Genomic DNA, 14,285 nt, shown 5'->3' on the forward strand with positions numbered 1-14,285 from the left:
TTGTTGGGGAGCACACCGGCGTAAGGCGGCAAAACCGGGCGTCCGTAGGCTCCTTGAAGGCAGCGCTGTAGTTTGCAAAGCCTGAACACTTAACAGACATTTTTGAGGGCCACGCGGGAGGGCGAGGCAACACTGACTGTAGTGAACTTGGGAAAGAAACAGACACGAGCTCTTTGGAGTCGCTGAAGCCTTCAATTCGCGGCTAGGTTTGCAAAAGCGCGAAGAAGGGTTTAAAAGCTGTGCTTCCGGTAGCGGCACTTGCCCGCATGCTCAGAAAAGCGAACCGAAGGGCACTCACTGCCAGCTACGGGAAGTCGTGGGGGACAATTTCCTTCACCGAAATCGTCCGATGAATAGCGGGCACCCATAACCCAGAAGTGAAAGACTGTTCGCTTCACTATCAGACACCCCGACGATCAAAGGAAGTTCCGGTTGGAAGACTTGTCCACGCTCTCCTGACTCCTCTCTAGCTCTTTTATCTCACAGCCTTCTCCAAGTCTCGCTTGAGTTTTGCTTTCACTACTCAGAGGGCCTAAATATTCCTTGGTCACCTTTTCCATTATAGCACCTTTACGCTACGGGTCGCCCTTAGAGTCAATCAACATCCTCCTAGCGAGGAAAGGGAGCCTGGAGCGGCCAGTGCGCCGGGCGTTACCATAGAGAGGAAGCCACCTCTCTGGGCTGAGTTTGCAGTCTCTATGGTTCAACTGAGCTGGTGGCGGTAAGGGGAAACACAGTAAGGCCGCACTGCGCAGGCGCAGTCGGCTTCTCACTTTTTTTTTTTTTTTTTTAATCCCCGCACCAAGCGCTTAACCTCATTGGGGTGGAGGAGAAGGCGGCGGCTGTCCGGTCCGCAGCCCCAACAGTTGTGAATAATAGAGCTGTAAGTACCGGGTTAAAGACGAAGAATGTTCAGACTGGAGTCCACTCGAGGGCCCTGCTCCCTTTCCGGGCGGCGGCGGGCGCAGGGTCCGGGTGGGGACGGTGTCCGGCGCTGTCAGTCGCTCTGGGGTGCACTTTTGGGGGAGGGGGCGGCCCTGGGATGGGATCGGGGTGAGAACCCAGGATGCGTGACTGCTAGGGCCAATCCTGATCGCAGGCTGCTTTGCAGAGGGGAGGTGGGGCGGCTGTGGGGTCAAGCCTGGCTTTGTGTGCCTGTCTCTTTCAGACCCCACCCCGGGGCCCCTTCTTGACCCCTGGCCGTCTTGGGAGACGCCAAAGCAGTCCGGGGTCTCTTTGAAAAGAACCCACATTGCACAGAGCGGGAAGGGGCTCCAGGAGAAGAAACCCCACTCCAACTAGTCATCGGCGAGTGATGGGTGTGGAGAAAGATTCATAGAGAAGAAGGGGTTGTCGGGGAGGCAGGCCGGGCGGCCGGGGCTCCCAGCCCGGGCCAGACAAAAGCGGAGCAGCCGGGGCCCAGCGGGATGCAAAAGGTCCCCTTGGTCCCCAGGAGGGCCCCGCTGCGAGGGTCTTGGCTAAGCTGGAAAGAGCGGACAAGTGCTGAGTTAAGGCTGTTCAGCCTCCTCAACTTGCCTTTGTTGTTCTTTGGTATTGGCAGAGCCGCTCTGACGAAGATGAGTGTGTGATCTTGCATGTTAGTCTGGTTGGGTACAATGGAGCAGATTGAATTTTGCTTTCCATTTAATGAGCTGTTTGGATGAGTGTGGGGTTTTCCAAAGTCAAACTCATTATATAAATATCTATAGATTTTAAAATTAGTTGTGTTTATTTCTTGAAAGAATAGTTAGATGGAGCCTTAAAGCTTGTTGTGTCGCATCGAGTGGATTTCTGTTAGGGGATTCGTTCATGAGACACTGACCTAATGGTGGAACCTGTGAGTTCTTTAAACCTGATACTTTAATTTGTGATGTGGCGCCTAGTGCTTTGGATGCTCTAGTCCTCTGGGAGTCAGTGATGCGGGAGAGTCAAGAGTGATGCAGTTGCCTGCTACCCCGCACCTTGCACCAGATTCAGGTGCCACTGGCTAGTATCAATTCTAGCCTTAGAAATTATTATTATTTTTATTGTTATTCATGAAATTTATGGAACTCTTGGTTTGAGGGATCCGAAACAGAGGGGTCTGGTTGCTCATTCACGTAGTAGGAGGGAGAATAGCAACATTGATGCAGAGACATAGAGATAGGGAAAATAACACAGCGCCCAGAGAACTGAATATTATTTATCTTTTTTTACTTGCTAAGAAAGATTTAAGTTTTAATGAGCTATTTGTTCATTCATCTTTGTAAAGTTGGCTAATTGCAGCCTTGTTGCAGGACTCAAATTTCAGTTTCTGTAAGTCATTGTTTATTACGGGTAACATGTAACTGCTAGTTTTTATTGTCAGCTTGACCCAACCTCCTCTCCCAGGAATTTCCCAGATCAGATTGACCTGTGGCCATGTCTATAAGAGATTGTCTTGATTGGTGGTTGATGTGGGAGTGCCTAGCTCACTGTGGGTGGCATTGTTCCTAGGCAGGTAGGTCTGGGCTGTATAAGAAAGCTAGCTGAAGTAGTCTGTTTTCTCTTTTCTCCTGCTTCTTGATCTGAAGCCATGAAACTCTCTGTCTTGCTTTGAGGACTCCTTGTGCTTTGTGTGCCAATTTATGCTAATGAAAATTTGTTTGTAGACTTCTGGCAAAATGCTACCCCAGTTTTATGAGTTGTAGGTAGGGACAGGCTTCTTTGAATTTAGTCAGATTGATGCCTGACTTTTTTGAATTTATTTGCTCTCTTACCTCTTATGAACTTGGGACACATTTCTTACACGGAGTGCTTTCACCCCCCCCCCCCCCCCCAAGTAGAGAACCATAGAAATGCATGTAAACAGAAGAGCCAGCATCATTTCAAGTGCAGACTTTGGGGATCTAACCATGATGTTAATTTGGAATATTTGCCACTTTATTGGACTCTTTTCTTCTGGCTTAAGTGGAGGAATGAAGCTGTAAATTTGGGTGATTAAGGCAGCCTTGATACCAGCTGCCTCAGGATGGCACACCCCTCAAAAGTTGGATGCATGCCTATAGATATAGTTTTTACTCTCTCAAAGTTTTAAAATGAGTTTTCTCTTCTGTATATACTTACTAACTTTTGGGGTTATGATTTTAAAAAGCCTTTTCAAACTTTAAAACTGTAGTGAAGACTTTTTTTTTACATAAAAGTTTTTTAAATATTAAGAAAAGAAAAGAAGAAGAAAGCCAGCTGATCAGGTCAGAGAGTAGGCTAGTAGGCAGCGGTTGTCATGGGTCCTGCTGGGAGTTCCTGCTCAAGTTCCTGCCTTGACTTCCATAATGGATTGTGACCTAAACATGCAAGCCAAATGTACCCTTTTCTCCCCTAAATTGCTTTCGTTGGTATGTTTGTCACAACAGAAGGCAAACCAGAACTATAACTGGTTTAAATCTTTAAAGTTTTAATTATTTAGCTTCCTTATTGACAGTGCTGGGAATTGACCCCAGGGTTTTGTGTGTACTAGACAAGTTCTCTGTCAATGAGCTACGTCCCAGCCTTGAAGCTTTTAATTTTTTACATGTATTGTTTATTTGTATATGTTTGTAAGCATCTGTATATGTGAGTGTGCATGTGCTGTACACAGCAGGCATGTGGCAGTTAAAGGACAATTTGTAGGAATAGGTTTTATTCCACTATGTAGGACCCTCTACTCACAGAGGCTTCTCACTGCCTCTAGCATTTCTTTTTGTATTGATAGCAAGGAAAAATCTACAGCATGAGTTTACTTGCTCCAGTAACAACTGCGGTAGACGCTGAAGTATAGCACAGACAATGGACCTGGCTTTTTATAGAGCAGGATTCAGATCCTTAAAATAGTTTATGTGGATGGTGAGGAAGGATCGGTCAGAAGGATTAGGATTGTCTATCATTCGAATGTGTTTCATTTTGTTTGGTTTTGGATTTTGATTTTTTTTTTTCCCAGTGTTCTGTTACTTTTATTTTCTTGAGCAGCTCAATGTCTTGGTTTAGAAATTTGGGTAGATAATTTATGTACTTGATTGTCTTTATTCTTAATAATCTACTTTAAATCAGTTTCTATTACATTGATCTATTGGCATATATTTATTAGTGTGTGTATGTGTGCCAGGTACATGATATGATTGAGGACAATTTTCTTTCTTTCTTTTTTTGTTTTTTTTCTCTTTCTTTCTTTCTTTCTTTCTTTTTTGTTGTTTTTTGAGACAGGATTTGGCTGACCTAGAACTTGCTTTGTAGACCAGGCTGTCCTCGAACTCACAGAGTTCGCCTCCCTCTGCCTCCCAAGTGTTGCGATTAAAGGCATGCGCCACTATGACTGGCTCAGAGGACAGTTTTTGAGTGTCAGATCTATCTTTCCTCCCTGTGTGTTCTAGGGACTGAATTTAGGCTTGGTGTCAAGTGCCTTTACCCACTGAGCCTTTTAAGCCATTTTAAAATCAATTTTTAAATAAACAGTACTTTTAATTGTGCAGTACGATTGTAAATATAGCCATCAAAGGGTTAATATTAGTCCCAGAGTTGAGTTTCAATAGCTGTTAGTTTTGATAAGTGCCAATCTGGTTTCCAAACTAAATGGCAGTGGTAAATGGTAGATAATAGTAAAACATGTTTTAAAATCAGAACCAACTAGAGATGTTCTTGAAGGTAAGAGAAAGGTCAAATTTATTTAAAACAAAAACTACAGAGAGAAGAAATCACAGGTGATACATCTCTTGATTTGTAAAATGTAGTTGTCAAGAATGAACCATGCTTTCTTTGCTTGGTGCCTGGCAGAGCATCGCCCATAAGGCGTGCGTACCTATGAGAGAGAGATTAACTGGTGAATGAAGCACTAGTGTTCGCTGATAGTTTCTGACTGGCTCCTCCCTTCCCAGGGCTTTACTGGTTTCGTTGCTGCCGCACCTGGTGATACTTGTCCCTAGCTTTGTGCTGTGTCTTATCCTACCACCCCGGGTCCCAACAGTACTGAGATGGTGGTATTACTGACACAACGCCTTGTTGCCTTCCACTCTCTTCCTGCTGGAAGTCTCTTCAGTCCTTGCTGTTTCTGGTTTTATTCCTCAACTTCCCTGTCACACTGTTTCCCTCCTAGACATTTACTCTTCTTTAGATCCTTGGATATAGGGAGTTTGAGAACGTTCTGTGATGGCGGCTAGTGTGACCCGTGGGACTTGTCTTCTAGTGGGAGTTGTTGATTGTGTGAAAGAATAAGGAAGTGTGTTGTGGAGCTGGAGAGATGGCTCTTGCAGAGGACCTGGGTTCGATTTCTAGCCCAATATGGTGGCTTACAGCGGTTTGTTACACGAGTTTCAGGGCTGCTTCTTCTGTCTTCTGGTCTCCAAGGGCACCAGGGACTCCTGTGGTGCATAGACATATATAGGCAAATACACTCAAATACAATAAAGTAAATAAATCCCTCCTCCCACTGCCCTAGCTTGGTAATAGGATTGGAGCTACGGAAGAGCTCCTAAAGGCTCACCTGACCTCTGCAGCATTCTGCTCTCCAGCCTCAAACTGCAGGCGAACCTCTTTGTTTCAGGACAGGCTTTGTTGACTGCATCAAATCTGGCCTCTGCTTTTACTTGATGACATTAGTTATCCCTCAAAGCAGAATGGTTTAAGTCTGTTTGTTCCCACCACCAGCTCTCTTCATATTCCCACGGGCAGTCAGCAGGCTTTCCTTGGATTTAGATTAGGTTTTCTTGTTCAACTCTTTCATGAGTTGGGTACCAACTCCCCAGAGGTCCAGTTAGAGAGACCTATAAGCATGGAAGGGGCTCACAGTCTGGGAGGGGAGATGGTGGCCTGAGTCGGTGCTACATATATTAGGTGTCTGCAGACATGTTTGTGTCTTTGTCCCCTCCTAGTTTATCACTTGGTGTTCAGCATCAGACCCGTAGCCGCTTGCTCTTTACACATGAGTTCTGACACGGCACTATATCCTAACATTCCTCCTGGTTTAATGGAAGCTCACTGTGCTTTTAAAAAATATATTGTAAATTTATTTCTAGATAATTTCATATATGTTCACCATGCTTTTTAAAGGCAGCTTTTGTTTTGTTTGTTTTGCATGTTGGCATGCATACGTTTGCAGGAGCCTGTGGAGGCCACAGGTCAGCACCCGCTACCTTTTCAATACTCTCCACCTTATGTTTTGAGACAGTTTCTGCTGACCCCAGAGCTTGCTGATTTACATAGACTGGTTGGCCAGCATACCCCAGGGTTCTTCCTGCCTCCACCTCCCCAGGGTTAGATTATACTTTGTACATACCTGCTGCCTTCCTACTACTTTTCCTCTTCCTCCTCCTCTTCTTTTTCTGTGGGCTTTTAGAGGGTGGAACTCAGGTTCTCATACCTGTGTAGATAGAGCCATCGCTCCAGCCCACTCTGGTTTTTTTTTTTTTTTTGGCTTTTTGAGACAGGGTTTTTCTGTGTAGCCTTGGCTGTCCTAGTACTCACTCTGTAGACCAGGCTAGCCTCGAACTCAGAGATCCTCCTGCCTCTGCCTCCCAAGTGCTGGGATTAAAGGTGTGCACCACCACTGCCCGCTATCCCTCTCTGTTTTTAAAGTGTTCTTTATTTTATTAATTTTTTAAGCATTACCTTTTCTTCCTTTTCTCTTTCCTTTTTTTTTTTTTGTGTTAGGTCAGAGGACAACTTGTGGGAATTGGTTCTCTCTTTCTACCATATGGATCAAAGCTAGGTAGTTAGACTTGGTGGCAAGTGCCCTTCTAAGTTGAGATATCTTGTCGGCCCTTAGGGCATCTTTAAATGCACTCCATCTTTCATAGGACTTTATCAGAATGCACAGCTGTTTCCTCAAGTTTGAAAACCACAGCAACAAATTTCAAACTCTGCTGTGCATTCTGGCTCTGCTTTGGGCTAGTAGTTCTTTTGTATTTTGGAGTCTTTTTCTATTAAAAAAACAATGGGGGTGCAGTGGGTTGGGGTGGGGAGGATCAGTATGTATATGGTTGTTGTAAGGATGAAATGAGATCATACATGTAGAGTAGGAAGGCTGACCGATCCACATGGCAGGAAGAAGAAGATCATACTAGAGGTGCCAAAGTGGTAAGGAGTTCACCATGCTCACTTGGGGAGCCTGTTGAATTATGATTGGCCAGGCTCCACTTTCTCTTGTCTATCCAGAGCTTTGGTCAGCTCTGTATCAATGGGACCTGGGCAGCCACTGTCCACTATCCCCTGATGATTTGGGCATGCCTTGCAGGTTGAAAGCTCTGCACTTTGTTAATGCTGCTAGTAATGACATAAAAAAGTTAAAATGTAAACACTTACCCAAGCAATAGCTGAGTAAAACAAGAAGACCTGACTCCTGCTGACATGGTGAGGTGTGGCCCCCACTCTCAAGCTCCCCTGGAGACCTGTGTTGGTGTGTTTGCAAGAAAATGGTGCCCAAAGGGAGTGGCACGATTAGGAGGTGTAGTCTTGCTGGAGGACGCATGTCCCTGAAGCTGCCCCTTGAGGTCTCTTAAGGCTTCACTCAGTGTGACAGTCAGTGGACTTCTTGGTGCCTGCAAGATGTATGGTCCTCATCTATTTGTCCAGCACCCATGCCCTCCCACATGTTCCTGTGCTTCCCGCCATGATGGTAGATAGTGGACGGAACCTCTGAAATGTAAGCGAGCACCACAGTTGAATGTTTCCTTTATGAGAGTTGCCCTTCTCGTGGAGTCTTGGCACAGCAGTAACCCTAAGGTCATGGCTCTGGAATGGGGTGGGTAAGTGCCTGTAGAGACCAGAAGGCAATCTGAACTGTCTGCAGGAGCTGTCTACGTGAGTTTTTGAAACAGGCTTTCTTACTGGTGTGGGACTCGCTGATTTGGCTAGACTGTACAAGCTCCAGGACCTGCCTATCTCTGCCTCCTGAGTTGTTGGGGTTACAAATGGGAACCATCATGCCCAGCTTTCTTCATGTGGGCTCTAGGATTCAATTCAGAATCTCATGCATACAGGCCAAGCATTTTACTGATTAAGCTGTCTTCTTAGACTGCAGACTCTTTAAAAACACATTTTTTTACACCTGTTTATTTATTGTGTGTGTGTATGTGTGTGTGTGTGCCTCATTTACACACATGCCGTGGTCAGGAGACAACCTGCGGGAGTCAGTTCTCCCCACCATGTGGCTTCTGAGACTGAGCTCTGGTCATAGTATTGATAGCAGGTGCTTTTTTTACCCACTGACCCGTCTCATCAGCTCCCATCTCCCTCCTCCTTGCCCTCTTAATTAGTTTGCACTGTATCCTTCTAAATGCTTTGCCACTTTTTGTAGAGATATAAATGGATGACTTCATCATGGCAACAGCCAGCTTTTAAAAATGAAAGTGATTTTGAAAGCATTTTAATTCCTTTTGCTCCTTTCTAAGCTCCGAGGAGCAGACAGGGAGAGAGTGTGGCCATGCTGGCACTTTGCAGATGAGACACTGGGGTCCAGTGTCAGAAGTCCAGTTCTCAGAAGTAGGAGGCACAGGGCCTCGTGTTGCCTGTCATTCTGTTCTCTTCTCATAGGCATACTTTTGTTAATTTTATTGAAGTTGTGGCTCATGGGACTTTCTGATCTTTTGGCTATGTGAGTGGCTGCCATACTGGATTTTCTCCTTTCCTTTAGTGCATATATACTTGCCTTAAAAACAAAACAAAAAACAAAAAAATATTGCTGGGCAGTGGTGGCGCACACCTTTAATCCCAGCACTTGGGAGGCAGAAGCAGGCATATCTCTATGAGTTCAAGGTAGCCTGGTCTATAGAGTGAGTTCCAGGACAGGACAGGGCTACAAAGAGAAATCCTGTCTCAAAAAACAAAAAAATTGAGTTGGGTGTGATGGCGCACGCCTTTAATCCCAGCACTTGGGGGGCAGAGGCAGGTGGATCTCTGTGAGTTTGAGGACAGCCTGGTCTACAGCGTGAGTTCCAGGGCAGACAGGCTCCAGTGCGACACAGAGAAACCCTGTCTCCAGAAACCAAAAACAAGCCATCAAAAAATGAAATGAAACAAAAATGTGAATTCAGCCAGTTGTTGGGATGTTATCATTTATAATCCCAAGCCCAGGAGGCTTCGGCTAGCCTGGATATATGGGACATTTTAATCTCAATCCTCATCCCCCCCCCCAAAAAAAAGCAATACAAAAGTAAATTTAAAGTTTCATACTCACATCTATTTATGTCTAGGATGTATCTTTCAGGTGAAAAAAGGTCTAGAACTCGGGTCTTGACCACTTGTTACTGTGGCCTGTTTGGATATCTGTCTTTGATCAGGATAGCTGAAGTCAGTGTTTACACTTCCTGCCTGTATCTGTGATTTGTTCAAGTAACCTTCCAGGTAGAATCTACTGAATCAATTGACAGCGGCATTGCTGTAATGTAGCAACAGTACATACAGATGAGATTAGAAGGGGTGAACCACACTTAAACAGTCTTGAGTTCAGGACCTTAGGATGCTCAGCAAACACTCTTCCTTGCCCTACTCAGCCCTACACACTATTTCTTTTTTCATTTTTGAGTCAGAGTCTTTTATATCCCAGGTAGGCTTTGAAACCACAATGTAGTGGATGATGGCTTTGTACTCTTGAATGTTCTGCTTCCACCTCGCATGTGTGTGCGTTCTTGGCAAGCTCTCTGCCAACCGCACCTCCTTCCAAACCCCTCTCAAGTTTTCTTTGCTTTAAAAAAAAAAAGATATTTACTTTCTTTTAAGAGAGAGAGAGAGAGAGAGAGAGAGAGAGAGAGAGAGAGAGAGTGTGTTTGCTCACTCACACACATGCATGCGACGTGTACATTTGTAGGTGTGCGTGCCACATGGTGCAGGTGTAGAAGTCATAGGACCACTTGGAGGCATCAGTTCCTTTCTCCCACCATGTGGGCCCTGGGATGGAGCTCAGCTACAGCCTTGTCAGCAGGTGTGCCCACATCTGCTGAACCGCCTCACTGGTATACATAAATAACCGTCCTGCTGTTATTTCTTAAGGCACCACCTTTGAGATTGCCCTCCTAGCGATACTAAATTATCCATAGTAAATTATTAAGGCTGGATGATCTTTGTGACTGCAATATATATTCTTTTAACTCTTAATTGGTAAACAAAGATTCGTTAGAGAAGATTTTTTTAATTGTTTTATATACATGTTTGTGTGTATAGATGTGTGTGTGTGTGTGTATGTACCAAGGTGTACATGTGCAGGCCAGAAGATAACGTATGGTGATTGATTCTCTCCTTCCACCTCATGGATCTTGGGGGTCAAATTAACTCAAGTTAGTGAACCATCTCAGAGGTTTTCTTGTTGCCAATAGTATTTCCAAAGGATGGGAAGAGCCTATCGCTCTTGCCTTGGGAGAGAGATCAGTGTCTGTCCACATTAGAATGTGATCACAACATTTCTGTGCACTACCTTCAAGTATTTCTTTAAATAGTGTGCACTGGCTTCCAGCTTAAAATATTTACTAGTCAGAATGGTTGTGGGTGGAGCCGAGGGTTCTGTCTTTTCAAACACATTCCCCAAGTGAATCCGAGGCCACTAACGTTTGAGAGCAGCCCCTGGGGACTACCTTCCGGGTAATTTCACAGATTGTGTCTTTCCTGTGAGTCCAGGCTGAGTCTGTTATGAACGGGTTCTCAGACGTGCTACACAGAGGCCTGTTGTGTCTCGAGAATGAATTGTGTAGCAGACCTTTTCCAGTGGAGAGTGGCTGGGCTCGCTCTCGGGACAATAAGGCAGTCTTTGCAAGAGAGCTGAACTTCATTCAGCAGCTCCTTCTCAGAAGTGACCTTGTGGTGCTGGAGCTGTTTCATTTAAGTTTTTGCTTAGCTTGGTTTTGAGACAGTGAGTGTCTCATGTAGCTGGGCTGTCTTTACCATGGGTTTTGGAGCAGTGAGGATTGAACCCTGGGCCTCTTGTATGTACGAGGTTGGCTCTTTACGAACTGAGCCACATCCCCAGCTCAAACTCTGTCAGTAGGTGGTCAAGGACTACCTTGAATTAACCTGCCTCTGCCCTCATGAGTGCTGGGATTAGGTGTGTCACCAGCTGGGATTCATTCAGTGTTGGGATCAAATCCAAGGCCTTGTACGCACATTCTGACCCAAGCCTTTTCTTTGAGCAGTACACCCATGTATCATATTGTCACAGTTCATAGCTGTTGAAGATTAAATGCTCACCCTTTACCAAGCACTGGTCCAAGTCTTGCAGATAGACTTGTATTATACTAATTTTTATGGCACCATTTAAAAGACAGTGCTGTCCCTTATTCCCCTTGAGACAGGGTTTCTCTATATGGCCCTGGCTGACCTCGAACTCACTGAGATCTGCCTGCCTCTGTCATCTGAGTGCTCGAATAAAAAGTGAGCACCACACCCTGCTGATTTCCTTTTATACTGAATGACAGGAAGCTGAGGTTTACAGCAGTTGAATAACCCATCCCCACAGCTGCAGAAAAGCCGTCCTTGGGGTTAGGTGCTTCATCCTCCCTTCTCCTGCATCCGTCTGTCTCTGTCCCTCTATGCCTTCCCCTTCCCACTTCACCCAGTTCTCTCTCTTTTTGAGTCTCTGTTCACAGCTGGGTGTGTATCTGGGAGGAGCCACTGGGTGGGATGAGGTGTTCAGCCCTTTGGGGGATTTGCAGAAGAGTTCCAGCGAGGTTCTGCCACTTCCCATCTCACCGGCACTGCAAGCCTCCAGTTTCCACACAGCCTGGCCCGTGCTGTTTTCTGTTGTTAGAAAACTCTTGGTGGTTTCTGTTTATAGTGTGTGTCAAGTGTCAGCTCATCGTGTTTTGATTTGAATTTCCCTAATGACCAAGGTTCAGGGAACCTTTCCGTGTGTTTACATCTGAATACCCTTGTAGGAATGTCTGTTCATATCTTTTGCCCATTTTAAAGTAGGATTGTCTTTGTGTTGAATTTTAGAAGTTTCTTAAATTAAAAAAAAGTGATTTACTTGTTTCTTTGGTGTGGCCGGGTGCATACACATGCACGTACATGCTATGGCACATATGTGGAGGTTAGCAGATAACTTCTGCGGGTTGGTTCTCTCCATCGTGTGCTCTGGGTACTGAACTCGGTAGTCAGGCTTGGTGGCAAGTGTCTTTCCCCACTGAGCCATCTCACTCTCGCCACAAGTTTCTTTCTTTCTTTCATTAATTATTTTTTTCATTATTTATTTTTTTTGGCATTGTCAAGATTAATATGATAAATAATAAATTTTGGTTTCAGAAGTTTCCTGTGTGTTTAGAATGTAAGTTTCTTATCATATATATGATCTACAAATATTTTCTTCTACTCTGTATGTCCATTTTAAAAATATAGATTGATAGCCAGGCAGTGGTGGCACATACCTTTAATCTCAGCACTTGGGAGGAAGAGACGGGTGGATCTCTGTGAGTTTGAGACCAGCCTGGTCTACAGAGCAAGTTCCTGGACATGCTCCAAAGCTACAGAGAAACCCTGTCTCGGAAAACAAACAAATCAATCTATCTATCTATCTATCTATCTATCTATCTATCTATCTAGATTGATTTATTTTTATTTTTTGTCTTTTGCCTGCATATTTGTTTGTGCCCCACTTGTGTATGTGCCTGGTGCCCACGGAGGTCAGAAGAGGGTGTTGGATCCCCTGGAGTTACAGGCAGTTGTAAACTGCCATGTGGATGCTGGGAACTGAACTCAGGTGTTAAATCAGTGCTCTTAACCACCAGGCCATCTCACCAGTCCCTAGGTTGTCTTTCTTTTCTCTTTCTCTTCCTTCCTTCCTTCCTTCCTTCCTTCCTTCCTTCCTTCCTTCCTTCTTTCCTTCCTTCCTTTCTTCCTTTCTCCCCCCCCCCCCCAAGATAGGGCTTTTCTATATACCTGCCCTGGCTTTGCTGGAACTCGCAGAGATCCACCTGGAATTAGAGGCCACCACTGCCACCATTTCTTCATGATGCTCTTCAGCACAGAGCTTTCAAATTTTGTTGTTGTTAATTACTGTCATGTAAAGAATTCGTTACCAGATTTTCAGCATAATAGAGACCTACCCATGTTTTCTTCTAAGATTTTAAAATTTCAGATCCCTCCCTCCCTCCCACACTCCCTCCTTCCCTTGTTTCTTCTTTCCTCCTTCTCTCCCATTACCCCAAAATCTGAGCTCTTGTTCTCAGGTCCTTTGAGTTATATTTGTACATGGTGTGATACAGGAGATCCATGATGATTCTGCTACACATGGATAACCAGCCAATGAACCATGGTTTGTGGAGCACTAACTAATTTGAACTTTAATGTTCTTGTTCTCTCTCTCTTTCTCTCTCTCTCTCTAGCATTAACTAATTTGAACTTTAATGTTCTTGTTCTCTCTCTATCTCCCTCCCTCCCTCCCTTCCTCTCTCTCTCTTTCTCTCTGTGTGTGTCTCTCCATAGCATTTGCATTTTGCTTTGGGTTTTTATTTCGGTGCCTCCTTACTTTCCCTCCTTCTTATTTTCTTTCCTTAAGAAAGGATACATGTAGGGCAAGAGTGCTTGCCTAGCATGTGTGAAACCCTGCTTCTGTACCAGGCACCTCATAAAACTGGGCCTTGTGGTAGTAATTTCAGCAGGAGGCAGAAGAATCAGAAGTTCAAGTTCATCCTCGGCTACATAGTAAGTCTGAGACCAGCTGGAGTACATGAAACATTTTGTCAAAGAAAAAGTGAATTCCTCAATGCTTTTCTTGTTATGCTGCTAACCCCTTGTATAAAGTTCAGCAAATATGTGGGCTTTTTTCTTCTACTTAAAATGTGTGTTACTTCACAAGATTTATTAGTTTATTTACATTTTTGATACAGGGTCTCTCACATAGTTCTGCCAGTCCTGGAACTCACTACGTAGACCAGTCCTTGAACTCCCAGAGAATCCACCTGCTGCTCTGCCTCCTGAGTGCTGGGATAAACGCCTGGCAACTATGCAAGTTTTATTATTTTATTTTATATTCTTCTACTTTCAGCTCTGGATTGAACCCAGGGCCTTAAGCATGCGCCCTACTATTGAGCTAGGTCTCCAGTTGTCATTAACTTTTGAATGGTTGTATACCCAAAATAGGAACCTTAGTGTGTAGGACATGCTACATTCCTTGCTTCCCTGTCTTCCTTTTGCCTTGTGTCTTGTGCCTAATCTAATACTTCCATGTCCCACTGGCACTCAGAGAGACAGTCTAATACCATGTAGTGTTGTTCTTAAACTTTATTGGTTTAATTTGAAGCCAAACAGCTCTTAATGAATACATTCATAGTTGCAAGCCCTCCCCCCCAAAGATTATTGATTAGTATGTTAAGAAG

At 44.6% G+C, this 14,285-nt stretch overlaps 1 protein-coding gene across 50 annotated transcripts in view; it reads left to right on the forward strand.

Moving 5' to 3' along the window:
• The first annotated feature begins 791 nt into the window (after positions 1–791).
• Clasp1 (cytoplasmic linker associated protein 1) overlaps positions 792–14,285 on the forward strand; it is a 228,000-nt gene continuing 214,506 nt past the window's right edge. For all 50 annotated transcript variants that reach the window (XM_075987661.1, XM_075987678.1, XM_075987669.1 and 47 more), the window contains exon 1: positions 792–883. The gene's annotated coding sequence lies outside the window, so the exon portion shown is untranslated. The remainder of the gene's footprint in view (positions 884–14,285) is intronic.

This window comes from Microtus pennsylvanicus, chromosome 10 (genome assembly GCF_037038515.1).
Source record: "Microtus pennsylvanicus isolate mMicPen1 chromosome 10, mMicPen1.hap1, whole genome shotgun sequence".
Lineage (NCBI taxonomy): Eukaryota > Metazoa > Chordata > Mammalia > Rodentia > Cricetidae > Microtus > Microtus pennsylvanicus.